The sequence below is a fragment of the Phoxinus phoxinus genome (genome assembly GCF_949152265.1).
Source record: "Phoxinus phoxinus genome assembly, chromosome: 21".
In the NCBI taxonomy this organism is placed as follows: domain Eukaryota; kingdom Metazoa; phylum Chordata; class Actinopteri; order Cypriniformes; family Leuciscidae; genus Phoxinus; species Phoxinus phoxinus.
Window position 1 is genome coordinate 18,999,174 of NC_136896.1, and position 25,690 is coordinate 19,024,863.

Sequence of the window (25,690 nt, forward strand, 5' to 3'; positions counted from 1 at the left end):
GCAGCCTCGCAGCGCGGGTATATAACGAGCAGCTGGTGATTGCACTGTAGTTTTTTGCTGAGGAGCCAAGCCGATAAGCTGGCTGCCCCGGCGGGCGGCAGCAGATGTGGCGACGGGACATACGTCTCCGTTCCCTCCTTCAGGGAACGAGGGTTACATACGTAACCGAGACGTTCCCTATCAGTCGGTCACTACGACGTATGTCGTGACCGACAAATAGGAATCCCTACCAAAGCGCCACAGCTGCTGCACCCCCTCCAGCGCCCTGTGCAAGCCTCTACACCTTCTTGCCTGGAAGGACGATAGGAGGAGGCTTACACAGAGTGAACCTGTCACTGTTGTTCTGTGATAACCCACACAGTGAGATTATTGGATAACACTGGAAAGCGTGCCCGAACTGAAGGAGGGGAACGCTGCGGAAGCCACATTCTCAAGGAGTTAAGTGGAGATAACATATGGACTAACCCGAGGGTTGTACAGCATATGAGTAATGGGTGACTTAGCCCAAGGGAAAGACACGGGCTTCCGTTTAGGAGCAGCCGTGGAGAATATACACATATGGGATCCCCGTAGGTTTACACATATGGGACCCAGCCTAAATCCGGTTCTCAAGGATTCAGCGGATAAAGGCCTGGCACCGGACGCTCCGCCAAGTCCGGCCCGAGGGTTTTTGGAGGACTCACAGGTTTTTCACACTGGAGCCGGCAGAGCCGGGCCTCTCAGTGCTTCTACCCATCTAGGGTGAGAACACAGGAGGAGACCGGCTCTACACGTAGGCTATAGTATCTAGCGAACGTGTTAGGTGTCGCCCAGCCCGCAGCTCTACAGATATCTGTTAGCGAGGAGCCACGTGCCAGCGCCCAGGAGGATGCAACGCCTCTCGTAGAGTGTGCATGCAACCCGAGCGGGCAGGGCACGCCTTTAACTTGGTAAGCCAAGGCGATGGCATCCACTATCCAGTGGGCCATCCTCTGCTTGGAGACAGCCTTTCCCTTCTGCTGGCCTCCGTAACAGACAAAGAGCTGGTCTGAGGTCCTGACGCTTTGAGTTCTGTCCACGTACATATGCAGAGCGCGAACGGGACAGAGCAAAGCCAGGGCTGGGTCTGCCTCCTCCAGGGGCAGCGCTTGCAGGTTCACTACCTGGTCCCTGAAGGGAGTTGTAGGAACCTTGGGCACATAGCCAGGCCGGGGTCTCAGTACAACATGGTTGTCACCCGGCCCGAGCTCTAGGCACGATTCGTCGACCGCAAATGCCTGCAGGTCCCCTACCCTCTTGACAGAGGCCAGTGCAACCAGCAGAAAAGTCTTCATGGAGAGAAGCTTCAAGTCTGCTGATTGCAACGGCTCAAAGGGAGCATCCTGAAGTGCTCGAAGCACCAGGGAAAGGTCCCAAGAGGGTATGGAGGGGGGTCGAGGAGGATTTAATCGTCTCGCTCCCTTAAGGAACCTAACGACCAGGTCGTGCTTTCCAACTGTTTTGCCATCTATGTGGTCGTGATAAGCTGAAATAGCAGCAGCATGTACTTTGAGGGTGGAGGGAGACAGCCTTCGCTCCAACCCTTGCTGCAAGAAGGAAAGCACGGACCCTATCGAACATCTTCGGGGGTCTTCTCGGCGAGAAGAGCACCACTCGACGAACAGGTTCCACTTCAAGGCGTACACACGTCCCGTGGACGGTGCCCTTGCAGAAGTGATGGTGTTGAGTACCTCTGGGGGTAAGTCACCTAGAACCTCCGCATCCCGTCCAGGGACCAGACATGGAGTTTCCAGAGGTCTGGACGCGGGTGCCACAGGGTGCCCCGTCTCTGAGTCAGAAGATCCTTCCTCAGACGAATGGGCCAGGGAGGGACTGTCACGAGGAGCATGAGTTCTGGGAACCAAGTCCGGGTGGGCCAGTAGGGAGCCACCAAAAGGACCTGCTCCTCGTCCTCCCTGACTTTGCACAAGGTCTGTGCAAGTAGGCTCACTAGGGGTTACGCATATTTGCGAAGGCCCATGGGCCAGCTGTGTGCCAGAGTGTTCCCTCGGTCAGGGAGTAAAACAACTGGCAGTGGGAGGTCTCAAGAGGAGGCGAACAGGTCTACCTGAGCCTCTCCGAACTCTCTCCAAATCAGCTGAACCGCCTGGGGGTGGAGTCGCCATTCTCCCGGGAGCGCAGATGCTTCTGACTCCAGAGGAGGAGATGGCGGGCGAGTTGCGACATGCGACGGGAGCGTAGACAACCTTGTCGGTTGATGTACGCAACGGTCGCAGTGTTGTCCGTACGGACCAGCACGTCTCTGCCCTGTAGCGGCCTCTTTAGGTGGCTCAGAGCGAGATGTACTGCTAGCAACTCGAGGCAGTTGATATGCCAATGCATTTGGGGAGCCATCCACACCCGTGAGACTGCATGCCCGTTGTACGTGGCACCCCAGCCGGTGGCAGAGACATCTGTGAATACCACAGCATGCCTGGACACCTGTTCCAAGGGCACTCCTGCCAGCAGGAACGAGGGATCTGACCACGGGCGGAAGGTCTGGCGGCACGCCGGTGTGATTGCCACCCGGTGAGTGCCGTGATGCCACGCCCACCTCGGGACTCGGCCGTGAAGCCAGTGCTAAAGCGGTCTCATATGAAGCAGCCCGAGCGCGGTTACCACTGCTGCCGCTGCCATATGCCCCAGGAGCCTCTGAAAAAGTTTCAGTGGGACCGCCGTCCTGCCTTTGAACATGTTTAAGCAGTTCAGCACCGACTGAGCGCGCTGCTCTGTGAGGCGCGCTGTCTGTGCGACCGAATCCAACTCCATACCGAGAAAAGAGATCCTCTGCACGGGGGCGAGTTTGCTCTTTTCCCATTTGACCTGAAGGCCCAACTGGCTGAGGTGCCTGAGCACAAGGTCCCTGTGTTCGCATAACTGATCTCGAGAGTGTGCTAGTATGAGCCAGTCGTTGAGATAGTTGAGGAGGCGAACGCCCTGTTCTCTCATGGGAACAAGGGCCCCCTCCGTGACTTTCGTGAAGACATGGGGAGACAGGGACAGCCCGAAGGGCAGGACCTTGTAGTGATATGCTCGACCCTCGAACGCGAAGCGCAGAAACGGCCTGTGTCGAGGAAGAATCGAGACATGAAAGTACACGTCCTTCAGGTCTATCGCTGCAAACCAATCTTGGGGACGGATGCATCCGAAAATGCGTCTCTGCGTGAGCATTTTGAACGGTAGCTTGTGGAGGCTCCGATTCAAAAATCGCAGATCCAAGATCGGTCGTAACCCACCACCTTTCTTGGGTACAATGAAGTAGGGACTGTAGTGTCCTGACCTCATATCGGCTGGAGGGACCGGCTCTATCGCGTCCTTCACCAGTAGGACTGCGATCTCCGCACGCAAGACATGGGCATCGGCTGCTCTCACTGTAGTGGAGTGGATGGCCCGAAACTTAGGGGGACGCCGGGCGAACTGAATCGCATAGCCGAGCCTGATGGTCCGAATGAGCCAGCGGGACGGACTGGGGAGCGCTAGCCAGGCTCGCAGAGACCGTACAAGCGGGACCAAAGGGACCGTAGGCGTACCCAGAGCGGGGCAGCGAGGTGGAACACAGGGACGCGGCCCGGGAGGCTCTCTCGGGGAGGTGTCCCGTAGCGTGGTCTGAGTGTGCTGTGCAACACTACCTGGTTCCACGAGGCAGGAGGTGCAGGAGGCGGCTTGGTTGCGTTCTCGAACCACACACTGCTGCCAGCTGGCGACAGAAGAGGTGGATGAGGGTGGTGAGGATTCTCTCCTCCCACTACTCTCCAGGCCCTCTTCAGACCCAGAGATAAGGGAATCTTATAAGGGAATTTTTTTTTTTTTTGAATTTGGGTACCACTGTGACTCTAGTGGTGGAACAGAATTTTGACTCGAAAGATTAATTTCCCGGCCCTCCACCAGGAGTGAGCAGCTCCACCCATCTCCGCGTCACTCGTCTCCAGTGATTGTTTCACCGACACTTAAACAGTGGCTGAGACGGAGGGTGTCATCCCCCTGCAACGGACACAGTAGAGCAGGCTGTGTGAGAGGAGTTGTTTTTTGCAGGGGATGACACCCGTGGCGACAAGTAGACTGAGGGGCAGCCCACGAGGTACTCTGGTGGTACGTCAGAGGAAGCGCTTCAGTCTGCTGCTGACTGTGGAGAACTGCTGGGCCAGTTCTCAACAGTGTCGCCGAAAAGGCCACCTTGTGAGATGGGAGCATCGAGAAAGCATGCTTTGACTAGCTCTCGCACCTCTACAAGGACAGCCAGGGCGCTTCTGGACCACCAAGGTGGACATCTTCTGATCGAGGGCCTGCGCTGTGACTTGAACACGGTCAGTCAACAAGCGCAGCTCAACCCCGGCTCAGAACTACCCTCGTGCAATAAGAGTGCCTTGGCCTCAAATACAGGGTAGAGGTGGCCTGCCAGAAGCACAGCCACCCCACCAGAGGGTAGTGAGAGAGGTGAAAACTTATGCAGAATTTGGCACTCCATTTTTTTTTTTTTTTTTTTGGCACCAATATAGCTCCATACTGCTAAGTTTTCAATGCACGTCCGAGAAAGACCCGGGAAAGCATGGCTTTGAATCTGATTCAGCATAAGCACACTATTACAGTGGGAACTCAGCCTCATCATTTCCAGAACGAAACAGCCCCTCTCTCCGATGCAGCAATCGACATCTGCCCTCAGCTGGAGCCTTGAATGAAATGCTAGGTTACTCCATTTTGAAGGACCAGCAATCCCATCCAGAAGCTGCACAGCTTGTGATGCGCTAGAGAGGGAGGGGCCCTAGGGGGTTGGTTCCCCGAAGGAGAAGCCCTTAGCTCTCAGGATCACCCAAGCTATTCTACTGAAGTAGACCTCTCCTGGTGGCCACCAGGGAGGGCGCTACAACGGAGAATAGACATGGGGACCGCGCATCTAGAGCGCCGAGCGAGCGCACGGTGTCCCAGAGTGTCGAGCAGACCTGCAGCTGTGCTTTCACACACAAGCAGCGCGAAAACATGAACCACCCACGAACACAGTCTCACATGTTTCCCAGGCATGCGAGACAGTGATCGTGGCCGTCAGTGAGGACTGGAAACGACCGCATCCAGAAACACACGGGTGGAATGTCATCTTTAGAAAGATGTAACGGAACAGCTGCGGTGATGAAATACTGGCTGTATGTATACTGGCCTAATCCTCCGGTCAGAGAAGATGCAGAAACTTCTTTCTTTAGATGAATTTATTGGTCCTTTTACAACTCTACAGGGCACTGTAATATTTGTATGTGTGGTTTGTGATGCCTGCAGAAATTAACAACAGTAAAACAATATTAATACTAATTAAAGTTCAGTGGCAGGGGCGGACTGGCCATCGGGAGCACCGGGACATTTCCCGGTGGCCTGACGGTCGTTCTGGCCTGCCGGCTGCCAAAAAAAAAAAAAAGGCCTGCCGGCTGCCGCTGTGCAGACGATCAGCCCGATCTCATCCCGAGGCGTCATATACTGACGCTTTGACAAATCGTTTACATCCAACGCACATGGCACCCTTTAGCGTCAATATGAGACGCAGATATTTGTCAAAAGTGTCAGTATATGACGCCCTAGGATGAAAATGCGTTGGATAGGCTGGTGTGTAACTACGAATTAATTGACGGATCTCTCAATCGACGAATCATAATGGCGGAGTGAAAATGACAATCCCACCCAACGTCACGAAGCACTGCCTAATATCTGACTAAATAGTTCAAAAAATGGAGCGTAAACGCAAAGGAGGAGCAGAGAGGGAGCGTTTAAAAAGGAAAAAAGCCCTGGCCACAGACGCAGCAAGCTTCTGCAAAATCTCAGCCATGTTCACCAGTAAGGGAACAGGTCGGTCAAGATTACATTTACATTACATTTGTAATAATTTGGCAGACGAACGCTTTCATCCAAATAGTGTTAATTTCGTCAGACGAGACGAGACTAAAAATGTTCGTCGACGACCTTTTTTTCCATGACTAAGACGAGACGATGACGAGACTGCACCAATGTCCAAAAACGCTGACTAAGACTAAATTAACATGCATTATTGTTGACGAAAAAAGACGAGAATGTTTTGCATAAAATAAAAACTAAGATAAAATCTCTCTTCATTTTCGTCTCCAATCATCTCTACTTGCCATCATCAGGAGATAGAATATTCATCTGTTATGAACAGATTAATGTTAAAAACTAGTTGCATTAAAAAAAATCTATTACATTTTTTTCAGGTAATTATGACATTTAACCAATATTTGAGATGTGTGTAACACTATTCTCAGAAATAATTTATTTAAAAAAAAGACTAAAATATTTTAACTAAAACTTAGAAATATTGAGTTTCTTTTGACTAAAATTAGACGACTAATTAAAATTTGACTAAAATAACGAGACTTTTAGTCGACTAAAACTTGACTAAGATACCTTGAGTTTCTTTTGACTAAAACTAGACTAAAATGACAAGACTTTTAGTTGACTAAAACTAAGACTAACTAAGACATTTGGCACAAGACTAAGACTAAATTAAAAATAGGTGACAAAATTAACACTACATACAAATCACTTAGATAATCACAATAGATAAAATTAAACCAACAAACGAGCAACAATATGTAAGTGGTGCTGTGTCAAGTGCTGTGTCAAGTCGTTTCGTCTACATGTAGCATATTTTTAATATAATAAATAAAAATGTATAAAAAATAGACAGAAAAGTGTTAGTGGGTCAAATTGTTTAAATAATAAATAAATCAAGTAGATGGTATGGAAAAGAATACAGTGTTAGTTATTTAGATTTTTCATTTCTAGTCTACAATATGTAGCCTACAATGTTTGTTTGTTTATTTATTTATTTTGCCAATTTAAGCCAATTTTCTATTTGTCATTGGTTTGGTAGTATAAATGGTGTATTCCTAGTGAGTCTTTAAGGGTTATTTTTTCATATATTATTGCATCTGGTAGTCTACCTGTTACATTAATAGGGTTAGCCTACAAGTTTATCAGTCCAGTAGATTACATGAATAGGGTGGTGGTGACTGCAGCAGCAGAGGTGGCCTGGCAGTGGAGTCAAATTCCCGGCCTGAATTATTGTCCCAGTCCGCCACTGTTCAGTGGCATCAATGGTAAATAATATGAAATACAACAGATATGAACAGTGTGTAATACTGCAAATCGCCACTAAGGGTCAGTGTAGGATCATTAAACAACACCACAGCTTCGCGCCATAGGTAGGTCACGTGACCAAGCTAAACTGAGAAAACCCTGTCAACTACCGATCTGTAGTTTGACACATTAACGTCAAAATAATAACGACCTTTAATACAAAGCTACACAGCTAAATGAACAGAAGAATAAGGAAATGAAATGTGAGGTAATTAACTAAATAACATGTCGGGCCATCTGTTTCACGGGGCTCGGCAACACATGCCAAATAGGAGATTAACAAATAAACATATTACCCCGGTAATATTAATATATCACGCCACATTCAAATATATATAAACGACATTTACTCATCAGGTAACTTACATCATCACCGACGCACACTGTTGTACAAAGTAATAATGAAGACCACGGACTGTCGGTGGAAATCCAACTATTGACTACATAGGAAGTTTTCCCGAACACACTGCGCATGCGCAAACAGTCCCTCAGTCTCTGCATGAAGCTGCTTGCTGTGACGTGACCTCCTCCCAGCAGGGAATTCACAACAGCCGCCCCCACATTCGTGTATGAATGTGTAGAAGTACAAGTCCCTGCTGTTGTTAAAGGTCCCTGTTGCACACGTGGTCCTCTGGCATTTTGGGGAGAGGTACCAACTTAGTAATCGGACGAGTGTAAACTGCCCCCTTGATTTTGACATCCGCTGAACGAACTGTCCCATCTCCACTGGGATGAACCTTAATGACCTTTCCTATGGGCCAAAGTGCCCTAGGAAGCTGGGAATCTACGACCATAACCACTTGATCTGCAGTGAGGGCAACCGTAGGGGTCCTCCACTTATGGCGTCGCTGAAGGTCGGGAAGATACTGGCGGGTGAATTGGCTCCAGAACCGGTCTGCCAGGATTTGGCTATGTCTCCAACGACGGCGGCCTAGAAGATCACTGGGACCATATGCAGCTTGCGGAAGCGATGAGTCGTGCAGCCCCATTAGCAGCAAGTTAGGCGTTATAGGATCGGGGTCAGCCAAGTCCGAAGAGGAGTATCCCAAAGGCTTTGAGTATGCCCTCTACTTCCACGAGGACAGTAGCCAACACCTCCTCTGATACAACTTGATCCCGCAACACGACTTGGAGGGAAGCTTTCACCGACCTTACTTCCCTCTCCCACGCACCACCGAAATGGGGTGAAAGAGGAGGATTGAATTTGAATGTTATGCTTTGGTCTGCCAACTGTTGCTTCAATGTGGGATCGAGATCTTCCAGTGATTCTTTGAGCTCTCTGTCTCCCCCCCCCCCGGAAGTTAGTACCTCGGTCACATAAGATCTCGTATGGCTTGCCTCGTCTTGAAATGAATCGGCGCAAGGCCAGTAAGAACGAGTCTGTGTCCATGTGTGGCAACAGATCCAAGTGGACACATCTTGAAGTAAGACATTTAAATATAATGCCCCACCGTTTCTCGTGCCTTCTTCCGATTTTCACTGTATAAGGTCCAAAACAGTCGACTCCGGTGGACCAGAACGGGGGTTTGTTGATCCGGAGCCGCGCAGCAGGCAGATCAGCCATCTTTGGTGTTACTGGGTTGCTCCGCCACAAACAGCATTCTGCACAGTGTTTCTGGTGTTTCTTAATTACCTGTCGACCACGTAAGATCCAGTAATTTCTCCGGATCTCTGCAAAGGTTCTCTCAGTACCAGCGTGGTGCAGACGGTTGTCGTAATCCTTCACCAAAAGCTGTGTGATAGGATGATCAGGGCTAATTACAACAGGGTGAAGACTGCCTTCAATCAGATTCTCTGCTTTGCGTAGTCGACCACCAACCCGAATGAGGCCTAATGCTTGGTCGTATTCAGGGCTTAGAGCACTTAAACGGCTGCCTGAATGGACTGGTTTGCCCTGTTTAAGTGCCTTTAATTCTTCTGGGAAACTATCGGATTGTATCTTCCTTACCAGAGTAGTCTCCATCTCGATACGGTCGACGGCAGACATAGCTGGAGCAGCCGCCCCGTGAAGGAACTGATATGTAGCCTGCAGTAGTTCAGTCCATGTATCATATTTAGCAGGATCGGGTTCATCACTGCTGATAGTAGACAAGTGGCCACAGAAGGTTTGAGCTTTCAACTCATCTGGTTCCACTATGTGCACTGAGGGGTTCACTGGCCAGTGATCTGAGTACTGATACAAGAATGAAGGCCCCTGACTCCAACAGTTTGGCTGAGACAATTCAAGGAGAGTCTTCCCGCGAGTGATATCATCAGCAGGGTTCAAGTCCGTGTTAATGTATCTCCATGACCCGGGCTTGGTAAGATCGAGTATCTCAGTAACTCTTGTACCAACGAATACTTTGTACTGGTTGGACTCTGACTGTATCCAGCTCAGTACAGTTGTTGAATCTGACCACAGCACTACGGATTGGATGGATAAAGTCAGTTTGGTCTGGAGCACTTTGGCCAGCTGGGCTCCAGTGAGTGCAGCACATAATTCCAGTCGCGGTATTGTCTGTTGTCGTTTAGGTGCGACTCGCGACCTGGCCATAATGAATGACACAGTGATGCGTCCCTCTGGATCTTCCACTCGCAGGTAGGCGACTGATCCGTACGCCTTCTCCGAGGCATCACAAAAAATGTGAATCTGCATCACTGATGAATCATTGTCAGCAGCTTCTGGAACATAACAACGGGGAAGAACTATGTTCTGCAATTGAGGTAGCTCACCTTCCCAGGCCTGCCACGCTGGAAGTAACTCATCTGCAATAGGCTCGTCCCATTGTCTTTCTGTAGCCCACAAAGCCTGAACCAGGACTTTAGCCCGGGTAGTAAAGGGGATTATGTATCCAAGCGGGTCGTATTGTGAGGCAAGCACCCTATATACATTTCTCATGGTGGGCTGTTTAGGCGCCACAGGCTGACATTTATAACCCAGTGTGTCTGTAATGCAATGCCAAACCAGGCCGAGAGTGGACTCCCTCGGGTCATCTCCTTCAGCGGTTAGCCAGAGCTCAGATGTTGTTGATCGTGCCTCAGTTGGGAGGTGAGAGATTACCTCTGTCCTGTTGGATGCCCACTGCCTTATGTCGAATCCACCTTTCGCTAGGAGGGCTCTCAGGCGGTCTAGAAGATCCTTTGCCTGCTGTGGCGTGCGGAGCGATTTCAGGCAGTTGTCCACATAGAACGAGGTAGTTACCGTCTCAAGCAGGTCTTCGTTGCCGCTCTGGTGATCACGAACGTGACGCTGTACAGCGTATATAGCGCAGCACGGACTGCAAACTGTGCCAAATGGCAGGACACGCCACTCATAGATATCAGGTGACCTGTCTCTCTCCATGTCGCGTCAGAGGAAGCGGAGGAGTGGGCAGTCCTCAGGAAGGAGTCTGATCTGATGGAACATAGCCCGTATGTCTCCACTGATAGCGACGGCATGTTCTCGAAACCGGAGCAGAACTCCTAATAGTGACGGTCCAAGGGAAGGCCCTGGTAGCAGGTCATCATTCAGAGCACTCTCCTGGTAGCGAAAGGAGCAGTTAAAAACCACCCTTGCCTTTCCGTTATGATGTACTAAATGGTGTGGAATGTACCAGGATTCGGCAGAGCGACTGGCCTCCTCACTGGTGATCCGCTCAGCATATCCCGCCTCCACTAGCTTGTGTATTTCCCGGTTGTAAACTTTAGCAAACTCAGGATTGGTAGATAGACGGCGTTCTGTAGAGCGAAGGAGTGGCATCACGACAACGGGTGATGAGCAGGGCAGAGCTACCTTTCTCTTCCGAAGGAGGGTCGTTGCGTATCTTAAGATACCATCCACTATTACAGTGGTGCTCTTCTCTTCAAGCATGGTGAGAGCTGCCTGGTCTTGCTTGGATCGCATCACCTCCCTCTCGCTTTTATATGGCAAAATGTCAAGCTGCCACAAGCGTTAAACATCTTTGTGTAGGTTAGAGCAAGGTGTGTCAACTGACAGATGAAAGAAGGAACCCTCACCGGGTGGATGTTGAAGAAAGTTAGTGGGTCCTTGCACTGCCCAGCCGAGTCGAGTGCAGACTGCTACTGGTGCTCCTATCGGTCCTGCACGTACTGAGTGGATCGGAGTTATTAAATGAGGGTGGTCAGATCCAATCAGTAGCATTGGCTGCACCTTAGTAAATGTGGGTAGGGGGACTCCCTTCAGGTGGTTGTATTTCCTTGCTAATTTGTCACCTGGACATGACTGCTCAGCCAGCTGGAGTTCGGTTGCAGTGAAAGCTTGATTGATGGAGTGATAAGTGCGTGTTTGTGTGTCAGCGGACACCTCAAATGACACTGCCATTCCCTGGAGCTGCAATACATCCTGCCTGATGGTCTTCAATTTGAGTGACTCCACTTCCCCGCGCAATCCAAGGTGTTTGACCGCAGCAGCCAGAATCACAGTGCGCTCAGAGCCGTCATCCAACACTGCATGTGTTTTTAGTGTTCTCTTGCCATAACGGAGCAGCACTGGTACCACTTTCAACATGACACGCCCTGAGTGGCTAGCGTGATCCAGATACACTGCATTTGTTGGGGTACTGACAGTGAGGATGTTTAGTTGCGGGTCTTGGGCCACAACTTCATGAAGTATCAGCAGGTGTTGTTTGTTGCACATGGAGCAGAGTTTCTTTAGGGTGCAGCTCTCTGGAGAGTGTCCACGCCCACATCTCCAACATTTTCCTTTGTCCTTTATCCAGGTGGCTTTCTCTTCAGTAGTAATTCTTTCGAACTCTGCGCAGCCGTTGAGGTAATGATCCTGGGCGGTCCTACAATACGGACAATAGGGCTTAAAACGCTCCCTCCCTTTGCTGATGGGCTGATCTTTCTTTGAACCCGACTGGAGGTTGGTCCGTTGTCGCTGTGGAGAGGTCTGCTGATGTTTGACTGTTGTAGAGTCACTGCTGAAGTAAACAGAAGCTGGTTTGACCCACTGTGATTTACTTGCTTTTTCTCTCTTTGTGTGATACGACTGGGATCAGATGTGTTGGATTCTGCAGCACGTCGAGACACCTGGAGTACCTGAACCTTCATATCCAGCCATTCAGCGAGGTCGGGTAAGGTGTATGTTTGGTCGCTCCCGCTGCGGATGATGCCTCTTTTAATACAGAATTCGGCAAAGCTATCCCTGTAGTTACCAGGCAACTTACCAAGGAGGGTGTCTACGTGTGAGCCGCACTGCAGTTCAGACTGAGCAGGACCGTCCATGCGACTTAGCATCCCCACCAGAGTGTTTACAGCTGAAGAAAAATCTTCGAAAGCCTTTCCGTCACCAGGTTTCACGGGAGGAGAGTTCAATATGGTCTTTAATTCTCCCTGTACCAACTGTCTTGGCTGCCCATATCGATGCTGCAGAGCGTCCATTGCACTGGAGTATGGTGTGAGGTCATGTATGTATCTCTTTGCCACTTGGTAGGCGCTAGGCAGTTTGAGATGATCAAGTAATACTTGGTATTTATAATCTTCAGTCAAATGTCGGTGTGGACCAAGTAAACTATCCAGTCCCTTTTTCAGCATGATGAAATCACTCTCCCTTCCAGAACTGAAGAAAGGCAGTTTGGGCTTCGGAATACCATATGAGGCTGCAATAGCCATTTCTGTCATGGTGAGTGTTGCAGGATTGTTGTAGGGAGAAATGTATCCTGGTGCTGTAGGTGAGGCAGCCCTTTGAGTAAGCTGTGGGTAGTGTGCAGCTGAATGAAGTCCAGACTGGTATGGCTGTGTTTGAACTTCAGGGAGATATCTGGTCTGTGGAAGGGAATAGGCTGCTCCTAGATCAGTAGGTGGCTGATAAGGAGGGATAGAACGGGGTGGTGTTCTTGTCTCTAGTTGTTTGAGTGAAGCAGGTTAAAATCCAAGCTGTGGTCCAGGTTGAGGAGTGATCTGATGCTGGACGTATCGAGGATAAGTCTGCTGTTGTACAGTTGTGAGTAAGGGCTGAGTTATCCCTTGAGACGGTGTAGGCGCATATGTCCGTAGGTCTGCATGCTGTGTTGGCAGATACACTGTTGAGGGTGTCTGTTGAGCTGGTTGGTGCCCTGACTGGATGTACTGACCTGCATACTGGACGGCCAGAGAAGGTGAATATGTTTGGTGAGTAGGTGAGATGAGGTGTACAGACTGAACTGCAGGCAGTTGTGGAAACTCTGGCACTGGTCCAGTTAGAGTAGCTGTTTGACGAGTAGACTCACTGAGGTCTAGTGGTTGTGCTGCTACCTGGACGGATGGCTGCAGAGCTCTGATAGCCTGGGTTGTTGAGCTGAGTTCGCCCTGCTGTATGGGCTGTGCTGTAAGTGGGTAAGGTTCACTGTTGTCCAAGAGCTGACAATAACCTTCATTAGCTGATTTCCAAATCATCCGATGATCCATGAGTGGCGATACTCTGGGCCTCATCTCTTCACTGTGGTGAATATGAGGGAGGCTCAAGCTCCGGAGAGGATATGATAATTTGGATGGATGCTGTTGAGGGTGAACTTTACCTTTAACACTGTCCATAGCTGACTGTAGTTGTTTCATCTGCCTAGTTATGTCTTTCATACGGGCTTCCATCCCTTCCAGCATGAGATCTTCTGACCCAGTGTGCAGAATATGGTCTGGAGGCTCTTCCTGGTGCGCTTCTATCATTTGATGTGTGGCATCACGTCTATGTAAATTACCAGGGTTATCAATGACAAAGTCGCGAAGGTGCCTGGGGAGTTGGTGAGACCGGCTGGGACGGGACACAACTGAAGGTTGTTCATCTATTTGGTTGCTGGAAGTTGCCATGGCGCAGTTATACACACAATCCGGCTCGAAGGACCACTTGTAACGGAACAGCTGCGGTGATGAAATACTGGCTGTATGTATACTGGCCTAATCCTCCGGTCAGAGAAGATGCAGAAACTTCTTTGTTTAGATGAATTTATTGGTCCTTTTACAACTCTACAGGGCACTGTAATATTTGTATGTGTGGTTTGTGATGCCTGCAGAAATTAACAACAGTAAAACAATATTAATACTAATTAAAGTTCAGTGGCATCAATGGTAAATAATATGAAATACAACAGATATGAACAGTGTGTAATACTGCAAATCGCCACTAAGGGTCAGTGTAGGATCATTAAACAACACCACAGCTTCGCGCCATAGGTAGGTCACGTGACCAAGCTAAACTGAGAAAACCCTGTCAACTACCGATCTGTAGTTTGACACATTAACGTCAAAATAATAACGACCTTTAATACAAAGCTACACAGCTAAATGAACAGAAGAATAAGGAAATGAAATGTGAGGTAATTAACTAAATAACATGTCGGGCCGTCTGTTTCACGGGGCTCGGCAACACATGCCAAATAGGAGATTAACAAATAAACATATTACCCCGGTAATATTAATATATCACGCCACATTCAAATATATATAAACGACATCTACTCATCAGGTAACTTACATCATCACCGACGCACACTGTTGTACAAAGTAATAATGAAGACCACGGACTGTCGGTGGAAATCCAACTATTGACTACATAGGAAGTTTTCCCGAACACACTGCGCATGCGCAAACAGTCCCTCAGTCTCTGCATGAAGCTGCTTGCTGTGACGTGACCTCCTCCCAGCAGGGAATTCACAACAAAAGACGCAACTCACACCCATGTAAGCTCTTTCAGGTGAATGCTCTTCTTGGTACTGAAGCACGCAGGGGAACGGTCGCAGCGGACACAGACAGAAATGTGCAACCTGTCGTGCGCTGTCTCTCTTCACGGCGGTCTTACCAGCCGTAAGAACGGCTATTTAACGCTCTTGGCGCACCGTTACCAGCTGTGAAAACAGCTTTTTTGTTTTGCTCAGAACACAAAAACAAAAGAGAAAAGAAAGTCGACTTTCGACTTTTTAACTGTTATTAACTTTCATTACATTTAGCCTAAAGTTTTTGCCTACACAAGTTAGCCCACTACAAGATACCTCTGAACATGTCGATCATGACTTTGAATCGGTCAAACTCTGTAAAGAGCACAGAGATTCGTGCCTTCCGGTTAAGGTTGACTTGTGTTCCCATTAGCGATGCTGTGGCTTGTTCTTGTTGAAGAATTTCTACTCTGGTCTCTTCCTCAACTGTTAGTGCAAATCTCGTCAGCACTTCGTTAAGAAGCCGTCTGTATCACACACACCACTGTGGCTATTTGCATCGCTTATTCTTACATAAAACCTAACCACACTCTAAACTAGCACATCACTCTCTACATGCAATATAATACAATAAAAATGGTTAACTGCAGAGACAGCACATTAAAAAATACTTAATTTATACTACTAAATTATTAGCATTACCTGTATTTGTGTTCTTCATTTGGATCCAGCACATAGTAGTAATGCACCACCAGTACATCCATGAGTTCATTCAGCCTGGTGCACACCTCCAGCATCTGAAGAAATCTGTTGCTAATTGGTCTTATCAAGCTCTTGGAAGGAAGATGGAGCAGACTCTGAAACTCGGAGAAAATCTCCTTCTGTTTTGGTGACTTCTCAATATCATAATAGACATCGAAGCAGAAATGTTCCACTTCTGAGCTGAACGGACTCATGAGGGCCTTGGCAGCATTGGAAACCATGTGCACGGTGTCTCCAGATACGTCAAGAAGGTATTGGGTTCTCCTTCCTTGCTTGAGTTTCAAGGCCAGACTTTTTTCCTCTCATGACTGCACAGTTGTCGAGGAGGATGCTGGTAACTTGTCTCCACTCAAGACCATAAGTCTGCATGACATCTTTAAGTTCCAGCATAAGTGCTGGGGCATTGGCAATGTTGACTTTTCTGCTTTGCCAGATGTTGTGTTATTACTCTGTTGCTTTTGTGGCGATGGAAAGGTGGAATTACCAGTAGAAACAGTTTGCGACTACGCCACCCGGGGAATTTCGCCCCGGGAGATATGGACAACACTCAAATTATTATCATTAGGTCACTCAGGTTCACTTTCTCTAAATAAGGTAGGCAGAGACGTGGATATAGACAAAATGTACAAAAATTTTATTACAAATTTGATTTAAAACAGTAAGATACTCACATAAAAAGACTAACAACCAGGAGCCACACTGGCAAGGGGTTTGGGTTACCACACCACACTCAAATAGACAAAACACACATTTAACTAACCAAACACACACTTTTCTGTATCAATACACCTATCACAAAGACACAGCAAAAAGACACACAGACACAGCAAAGAAAAACACAACTAACAGGGCTAAGGTTAACCACGGAAGGAGGGTTCACTAAATTAATTCACAGAAAAACACTCACACCATCAAACAGCCTCATAGGTGTCACAGCAAACCGTTCAAAAGAAACCCCACCACCAAAAGAGATCCTCCCTCCGTGGACCCCAGCACCTGAAAGAAAAATCACAAAAAAAGAATAATTAATCACAAATAGTATACAATTTTATGCAAAAAGGTAGGCACCAACACAAATAACTCGATCCCCACAATGGGCTCACTAGCAGATGGTTTGATGCTCTGGCTTTAACTGCTAACAAGCGTCAGCCTCAGAAAGTCAATAACACGTAACATCAATAAATTGTCAATAAAACCAGACAGCAACGATCTTCATGCGTGGAGTGACACGATCTTTTCAGATGACAACAGGTTGTCTGGTAAACTGGAGCACCAGCAGAGCAATAGCATAGGCTCTCTTAATCTCACAGCAAGAGGTTTCAGGGCTATAACTGCTGTTTATAGCACCAGCCGGACAAACGATTTGCCTGGACGAGAAGGAGAATCCTAAACCAGATACACAAAGACACTAAGATGCATGGCTCAACTGCTACATTTTCAGCTCGTAGTTAAAATTAAATACATCACAACACTTACCGGAAGGGGACGACGCATCCACACAATGTATTCGTTCACACACAAACTATTTGGGTGTTTGTCAGGCACTGATACACAAAATCATGTAATCTGCGGTTCAGCTGGACTTCAGGAACACTGCACATAACTCAAAGCAATCAGCCGATCCCAAAACCCCCCTGAATAAAAACAACCAATACGCCTTCCACCAACAGTTCACACATACCTGAAAGTGAGCGCACAGACCAAGACGAGCCAAGGGAAACTAGAGAAGACAGGCTAAACACAACACTATGCATTAGTCCCGTATGCACAAGAAACCAGAAAAACAAAATTGCTATATGCTAACGCACACTTACAGTCAATGTAAACACGGAAGGAGGCGGAGTCGGACGTGACACATCCCAAGCTACAGCCAACCAGCTCTTAAATAGGGAGGGCTCCCTGCTGATAGGTGCTCACTGATGTCACTCATCTCATTCACTCGGTTACACTTTCATTATCAAAAAAGCAAACAAGCACATTGAGTATTTCATCCATATTCAAGGTTGTTGCTTCATCAACATTGAGTGAGAACATGCATTTTTTTAGCTTCTCAGACAAACATTTTTTGAACTGTAGTGCAATGCCATGAGTGTTCATGTAACTCGCATGTTGATTTGAAACCGACAGGCTAGTTAACGCTTTTTTGTCTTCTGCTAGTTTTCTACACAGGGTGACCAATGGCTGCGAAATTTTGAATGACAAATCATGTTCTGCTATAAATGTGCGCAAACGTATTTTTAAATCGCAGACACTGTCAGTCATAGACAACGGTGTGTCAGCTGTAACAGTTGCTCCCGGCAACGTCGGGGTAAGTTTGAGTGAACGGGCAGCGGCTCTATGACCGGAGTCTAAATCATGACGAGCAAGCACTTTCTTACCGCTGCTGGCATACAGTAGCTTCCTCGAGCAAATCGTGACAAAAACAAGCCCTGTGCTCTCTCAGTTTCTGGCACCAACTGCCAAAAGGCTCGCCATCTCTACTTTCTTCAATCCACGCCCGGCGCCATTTATTTTTGAGTCCTTTATCTATTGCTAGGACATCATCCCCAGGCTTCATAAACTTGCGCTCCATTCTTTCACCGACAACGCTAACGTGACATTGACGTATGGGTGTCAATCATACTGTGTTGCCAGGAACCGCCCTTCTCTGCTTCTGATAGGCTTGTAACGTTAGTTAGAACTGCGTTCCTCTCATATGATTGGTAGGTGAAATAAATTGACTCGAAAATATTAAACAGCATGCGCAGGTTCCCAAATTTTTTATTTATTTTTTCCCTCACAGCCGCACGCCAGAGATCCGGCACGGTGCCGGAATACTTTAAGCCCTGCACCTTTGTGCCATTTCTGAAACATAGTACATACCGGTCATTTCCAAGGTGTTTTTCACTTTACCATACTCATGCTGAAGTCAGCAGGACTGGTACCTAAAAAAATATAATAAAAAAAAAAGCTGTGAATATGCTGATATCAAGAGAAACTAGGGCTGCACGCTTTTGGGAATAGCCTACATTTTAGATTTGTTCTGGTTAAAATTGCTTTTTAAAATGTACAAAATACACACACATATAATGAACACCAGGTTTATTGTGCCTTGTAGGCATACGTGCAGGGCTGCATAAAATAATAATAACAATAGTAAAGCAGGCAACGTTAAAAAGGAACACTTCAGTAACACTACACTAGAGAAAAATATATTGATTATAATATGTTACTTCAAATGTTTACAATCTATATGACGTTATGAAATGAGATTGGAGTAAAAACATGAAGCCTATGTTTGGTGCGTTTTGCGGATCAGGCTGAATTTTTCTGTCCGAGCCCGGCAGTTAAAATCCCATTTTTTTTCTCATACTAATGACACATGTACGTTTGTTTGTGTGGAAAGACCGCTTTTATCAAGCAACTGTAGGAAGGGATTCGGAAATGTCAACAGATGAGCTCATCAGCGCGCACGGAGCAACAAGCGCTCTTAACACAGGCACGCATGCACATGTTTCTTTGTCACGGCTACATAAACAAATTTACGCACACAGGAAGACAGATGTTATGGTAATATTTTACATGTATTTTAATCACAAAAACGAACGTTTGCATCAAGTGAAAGCATCAGGCACATTGGCTACCTACATAATAAGCTGTTTTAAATTTAAAATGTTCAATGCCTTATTGCGCTGATGTGGGGTCGGGTATCCATCCTCTATTTCAAACACACAGCGCGACTGATTCAAACTTACAGCGTGTGCAGAGAACATTCACTGAAGCATCGAGCAACAGTTTGACTGCAATGTGAAGTTTATGCAACAATAACACCAACTAATATAAATCAGAATTATTTCTTACCTTAAAATCTTTCTTGTCTTCAAATCGCGTTCTTCTTCTTCTGATGTAAATCCAATGAGCTCACCGCGTGTCTTCCAAACTCGACGACAGCAGAGGATTGATGAAGTTCGGTGCATTGTTTTTGAGGTAATGAGCGCGTTCGCGTGACGTGTGGAAGATTTGCATGTCAATATCTTTCGCGCGTGTGGGTGTGGTCACATTAAAACTAATGAGCAAGGGTTTGAGAAACTGGATATCTTGTTGGTTTTATACAAATTACTTAAACAGAGAATATTTGTTTTCTTTTTGAATCAGGTAATTTAAAAGTAAACACTTAAATGTTTATAAAGATATAGAGCTCATAAATGTGTGACAAGTATTCGCTGAGTTTTGTTTATGTTTAGAGACATGCTCAAGAAAAAAAAGTTCACAACACGGAGAGGCAGAAAGCACACCCTGTTTTTTTTTTTCTTTATTTTACAAAAGCACAACGTTTTGTTTTGATTGTAAGTGGACACAAGTAGACATCTCACAGATTCTTTTTTCATATTTCTTAAGTGTATGACCATAAATGATGGAGAATTTCAAGTCCATGTTGCTGCTATGCAAAAAAAAAAAAACAGCAAAATGCGCCCGCGCGTTTGCCGACCCCAATACAAGTCAAGTCAAGTCATCTTCATTTATATAGCGCTTTTAACAATGTAGATTGTTTCAAAGCTGCTTCACAGAGATAAACGTATCATTTAAGGTAACAGATTGTTTTGGCTTAATAGCGGTTCTTGAATAATGTTACTTTCCAGCTAAAGTTAGTTTTGATTGATTCACTTCCGTCGAAAGGATAATTTGTTATTAAATTAGGGGCCGCTAAGACGACACCATTCTCTCTACACAGACTTTAAACGCGAACCTGTGATAAACACTGATGGCGCTCACGTGCGCATCAAGAATTAATTCTATAGTTATGTGCGTTTGAATATATGTGCACATGTTTGTAATTCTCTACAAACCAAGCCTTAAACTACTTGTCCTGCCCATAAATTTGATACAGAATTGTATTTTATTTTGTCACTACGGGGGAGATACGCGAAATTTCCAGAATGCTTTATCTGTAGAGTGGTAAAGGGATCCGCCATAGGGAGAGGCTAGTTGGCACATCAGCACTGCATTGTCATCGGGTCAAGGCGAAGGTCCTTCGTCAGTTCTGGATACGGCCTGGAAACACTAAAATTAGCGTAGATGCCATTCTTCTTATGATGTAACGAGTACATCAGGATTTAAGGGAAGTGTTCCCAGTTCCGGCTGACCTAATCTATGCAGCCTTACATTGAGTTATAGAAGTCTATAATGCATTATGTGAATGCTAGGTCAAAGAGATGTGTCTTTAATCTAGCTTTGAACTGACAGAGTGTGTCTGCTTCCCGGACAATGGTAGGAAGACTGTTCCAAAGTTTTGGTGCTAGAGAGGAAAAGGATCTACCGCCAGCAGCCGATTTTGATATTCTAGGTATTATTAACTGGCCGTAATTTTGAGATCGCAATAAACGTGAAGGACTATAATGCGTTAAGAGCTCACTCAAGTACTGCAGAGCTAAACCATTTAGTGCTTTGTAAGTAATCAGCAATATTTTTAAATTTATGCGATGTTTAATAGGCAGCCAATGCAGTGTTGACAGAACGGGGCTAATATGGTCATACTTCCTGGTTCTGGTAAGAACTCGAGCTGCTGCGTTTTGAACTAGCTGTAGTTTGTTTGTTAAGCGTGCAGGGCAACCACCCAGTAGAGCATTACAATAATCTAGCCTTGAGGTCACGAACACATTAACTAATTGTTCCGCATTTGTCAATGAGAGCATATGATGTAATTTAGATATATTTTTAAGATGGAAAAATGTGGTTTTACAGATACTTTTATTATAATTTTTTTCATTCATTTAATTTAGGTGTGTATTTCTATATTTGTCTTCCCTTTTTAATTATTTAATTTATAAATTCATGTAAACAAAAAACGAGTACAATAAAGTGTGCAATAAAGTACAATCAAAACATTATTATATTACTCACGTTGCAGTGTGTTAAATCTAGATAAAAGTGTAATCTGCCGGTTGTCCTGCAGGTGTCCTCATAAATCTGTCTTCTTACGATGCACTTGGGGATATACGATTACTCCAGAGCACTCGTAGTTCTACGAAGATTTTCAAGTGCTACTTAAGTTACGATGCTTTTGGGAAACAGACCATAATATTAAGATCAGTCGTACGATCGTTTTTACGATCAACTTAGGCTTATGATGCTTTTGGGAAATGCAGCCCTGGTTTGCCCCAAAAACTTTTCCAATTGTCTATGAATTCTATATTATTTCGCGGACACCACCCAAACAGCCAGCCATTGAGTGAACACAATCTATTAACTATCTCATCACTCCTGCGAACAGGAAGGGGGCCAAAGCAAAAAACAGTGCTTGACATCGTACTTGCGAGTTCACACACCTCTTTAATATTAATTTTGGTGATCTCTGACTGGCGGAGTCGAGCATCATTAGTGCCGACGTGAATAATAATCTTAGAGAATTTACGTTTAGCATTAGCCAGCACTTTTAAATTTGCTTTGATGTCAGGCGCTCTGGCTCCCGGCAAACATGTGACTATGGTGGCTGGTGTCTCTATTTTCACGTTCCGTGTGATCGAATCACCAATTACCAGGGCACAATCAGCATAATTCTCAGTGGGTGTTTCACTGTGCGGGGCAAATCTATTTGTTTCTTGGAACGGAAAAGTGGTTTTTTGATCCGCGACTAGAGCGATCCCTCACTGTCACCCATCTGCCCTGCTGCACGGGCTCTACTTCAGCCGGAACCGCCTCATGTAAAGAGTTCACTAGGCTAGGCGCATCCAAAATAGTATCTAAAGCTCTAGCACTCTTCTTACTATTCTCGATTAAAGTTTGGATGCGTGTCTCTAGTTCTGAAATCTTCTCCGTCAGCCTGACTGTCTCCTTGCATTTATCACATATAAATCCTATATTGCCGACAGAGAAGGCTATGGTAAACATGTGACATGAAGTGCAGGTGACAATAACAGGACAAGACATTACTCACTGTGTTTGTTGAGAGAGAAAAATAAATAACTGAGCGCACGGGTGGTGTGTGAACAGGCTAGCGAGTTAGCGTGTTGTGCTAACAATAATGGAAGCTAGCAATGTCGGGTTATTCTGAGATGTTGGGTAAGCTGTATTCAGTAGTTAAACGAACTAGAAATGATAGTAAATGATGGTTCAAAACAGAAAGAAATACGAGGCTTAGCAAACAAACTCACAGCAGCAGCAGTCACAGCGAGGCAGACAGGAGCAATCGATCAGGGATCACAGGGATCAGCAATCGATGATTGCTGAAGGAGTGAAAAAAATAAAATAATAATAATAATAATAAGTGACCCCAGAGGGTTAATCTCATGGATGATATTCTTGAAGCAGACAGATGCTCCATGAATGTGGAAACTTATGATAGCCTTGCAATTGTAAGATCCACGATTAAAGCAAGGTGGACAGCATCGACAATGACAATAGACCAGCCATTAAGGTGGTCTTGCCTGTCATCATATCAAACATATCAAAAACATCTGCAGAAAAAGAAAGAGGCACAACAGGCAAAAAAGAAGAAAAGGGTGAGCGAGGCAGCAAGGATTCGGCCATCAGAGATGGCAAACAAACTCATACGGCAGGCCAGGAATACCACTGGATCAGCCAAACACTCATCCTCCTCCACTGGACCATCCAGACCATCTTCAACCTCCTCTGGACCATCCAGGCCCTCTTCAACCTCTACTGGACCAAACAGACCCTCCTCCTCCTCCACTGGGCCATCCAGAACCTCACCAACCTCCACTGGACCATCCAGACCCTCACCAACCTCCTCTGGACCAGCCAGACCCTTAACCTCCTCCTCTGGACCAGCCAGACCCTCACCAACCTCCTCTGGACCAAACAGACCCTCATCCTCCTCCACTGGACCATGCAGACCCTCACCAACCTACTCTGGACCAGCCAGACCCTTAGCCTCCTCCTCTGGACCAGCCAGACCCTCAGCCTCCTCCTCTGGACCAGCCAGACCCTCAGCCTCCTCCACTGGACCAAACAGACCCTCATCCTCCTCCACTGGACCATCCAGACCCTCACTAACCTCCTCTGGACCAGCCAGACCCTCAGCCTCCTCCTCTGGACCAGCCAGACCCTCATCTTCTGGAGTCTTAAAATGTCTTAAATGTCTTAAAAAGAAAGAGTTTGCAGGACTTTGCTTACAACCCGGAAAAAAAGAAAAAATAAGTGATAATTTTGACTTCAAATCTTCAGTTTAGCAGTTCAGTTCTTAGCACTTTGAGCACTTGTTATTTAAGCACTTGTTATTGTTCAGAAGAAAGCACTTTATTTGACATATTACTTTTAAACAAATGGTGCAAAGCATAATCATTTCAGAGAAGTGAATCTGTCCATGTCAGTCTACCAGTTTTTTAAGCACTTTAAGCTCTTGTTACTGTATTTTTGTTATTATCGTCAATATTTGAAGATAAGTCCGTCTGTGCAGCCATAATGTGGGTCCATAATAGGTCCATTATGGGAGGGTCTTTGTCTCTCTCAGGTGTGAAACACTCAATATTCATGGGTGGTTTACGCCTACTCGCATAAAGCTTTCTTACAGAAGACATGTCTTACAAATTTTAAATCAATATATTGTCTTATCTGAATGAGTATTCAGGGTGATTTTCACATAGTTTTGGAGCAAATATTCTAGGCTACGTGATACAATTTTCAAAAGTCTTGTGAGGAAATAATCAGTTTGGGTTCTCTTACGAGAGTTCTCTCGTACTGCGTCGAAGACGCTACGTGAAAGATTCTTTCTTGTGATATTGAAGCCAAAAATGAATCCTTAATTTTGTAATAATGTAAAACGCTTTGCAGCAGCATACAGCCACAGGCAGAACTAGCTTGCAGCAAAAAAGTAGCAGCCTATGCAAGGCCTCTCATGACGCTTGACCCAATGAGGGCGCTTCGCGTCACGTCCCGCTAGAATGGGCGTGGCCTAGGCTTATAAATACGCGAGCAGCGGCTGATTTTCATCTCTTCAGCGAAGCTCTCGCATCGCTGGATCCTGAGAGGAAGCCGCCACAGCCATCGAGAAGCATCACTGCAGGATTGCCTTCTCAACTGTATCCTTTTCTCTAGTGTGTGTGTTTTGTGTGTGTGTTCGCCGCTGCGTCACACATTTTTTCTCACCCACTAAAAGAGCCGAGCGCCTTTTAAAAGATGCCTCGCAATCTCTGTGGCTCGTGTAGAGCACCACTCAGCGACGGGGATGTCACCATGTGATCTGTGTTTCCTGCCTGGGTGAGGACCACGCAGCTCTAGCTCTCGCTGATGGCGGCTGCCATCACTGTGAAGCGTTGCACATGGCGACTCTAAGGACTCGCATGGCTTCGTTCGCTGAAGCTGCACTTCCGCCCGCTACAGTGCCGCGAGATAAAAAGCGCCGTGCTCAGCGGAACCCGGAACTTCCCTCCACCACGAGGAGCTCGCCGGCGCCACCGCCAGCTTCTCCGCCCGCTTCGCTCGACTCTCTGACTGACGGACAGCGGCCGCTGTCTGCCGCCTCCGTTATGGACGATGAAGGGGAAGCCGCATCTGTGGAGGACGACTGCTGTTCTCTCCTCGCTTCGGGTAGTGAGGGGTGGGCGAGCTCTGTGGACCTTATTTACATATTTTATATATTTACCTTATATATTTTCTGGGCACAGAACTGCACTCGTCCATGATAGCACAGCTATCACCACAGCGCAGGCTGGGTATTCTGCACATTATAAAAACTTTCCGCTGCGGCTCCATAGTTCCAATCAGGAAGTTTCAGAGAATGATGGGTCTCATGGCCTCAGCATCATCAGTACTACAGCTGGGTCTGCTTCGCATGCGCTGCAGTTCTGGCTAAAAGCGCGAGTGCCCGCCGAGCATGGGTTTCCGGTCTTTGTCGCCTCAAGGTCGATCAAGAATGCTTGTCAGCTCTGAAACCATGGAGAGCGACCGTCTGGTACCAGTCAGATGTAAGCCTGGGGACTTCCTCGAGCATGAAGATGGTGTCCACGGACGTATTCACCTCGGGCTGGGGAGCGTTGCTCGAGGGCAGACCGTTCTTCGGCCAGTGGTCAGAACGGGAAAGGCTCCCACACATAAACTGCCTGGAGATGTTGGCAGTGGACTACGCGTTGAGGCGTTTTTGTCCTTTTGTAAAAGGACATCACATCCTGCATATCCACAATATATCAGTTGTGGCCTACATAAATCGCCAGGGCGGTGTCAGATCCCGAAACCTT

At 46.7% G+C, this 25,690-nt stretch overlaps 1 long non-coding RNA gene across 1 annotated transcript; it reads right to left on the reverse strand.

Moving 5' to 3' along the window:
* Window positions 1-16,129: 16,129 nt before the first annotated feature.
* Window positions 16,130-17,341, reverse strand: LOC306989597. Its single transcript, XR_013795672.1, has 3 exons — window positions 17,200-17,341; window positions 16,995-17,111; window positions 16,130-16,904 (listed from the first exon to the last, which is right to left on the reverse strand). It is a non-coding gene; the product is annotated as an uncharacterized lncRNA (long non-coding RNA).
* Window positions 17,342-25,690: the final 8,349 nt, after the last annotated feature.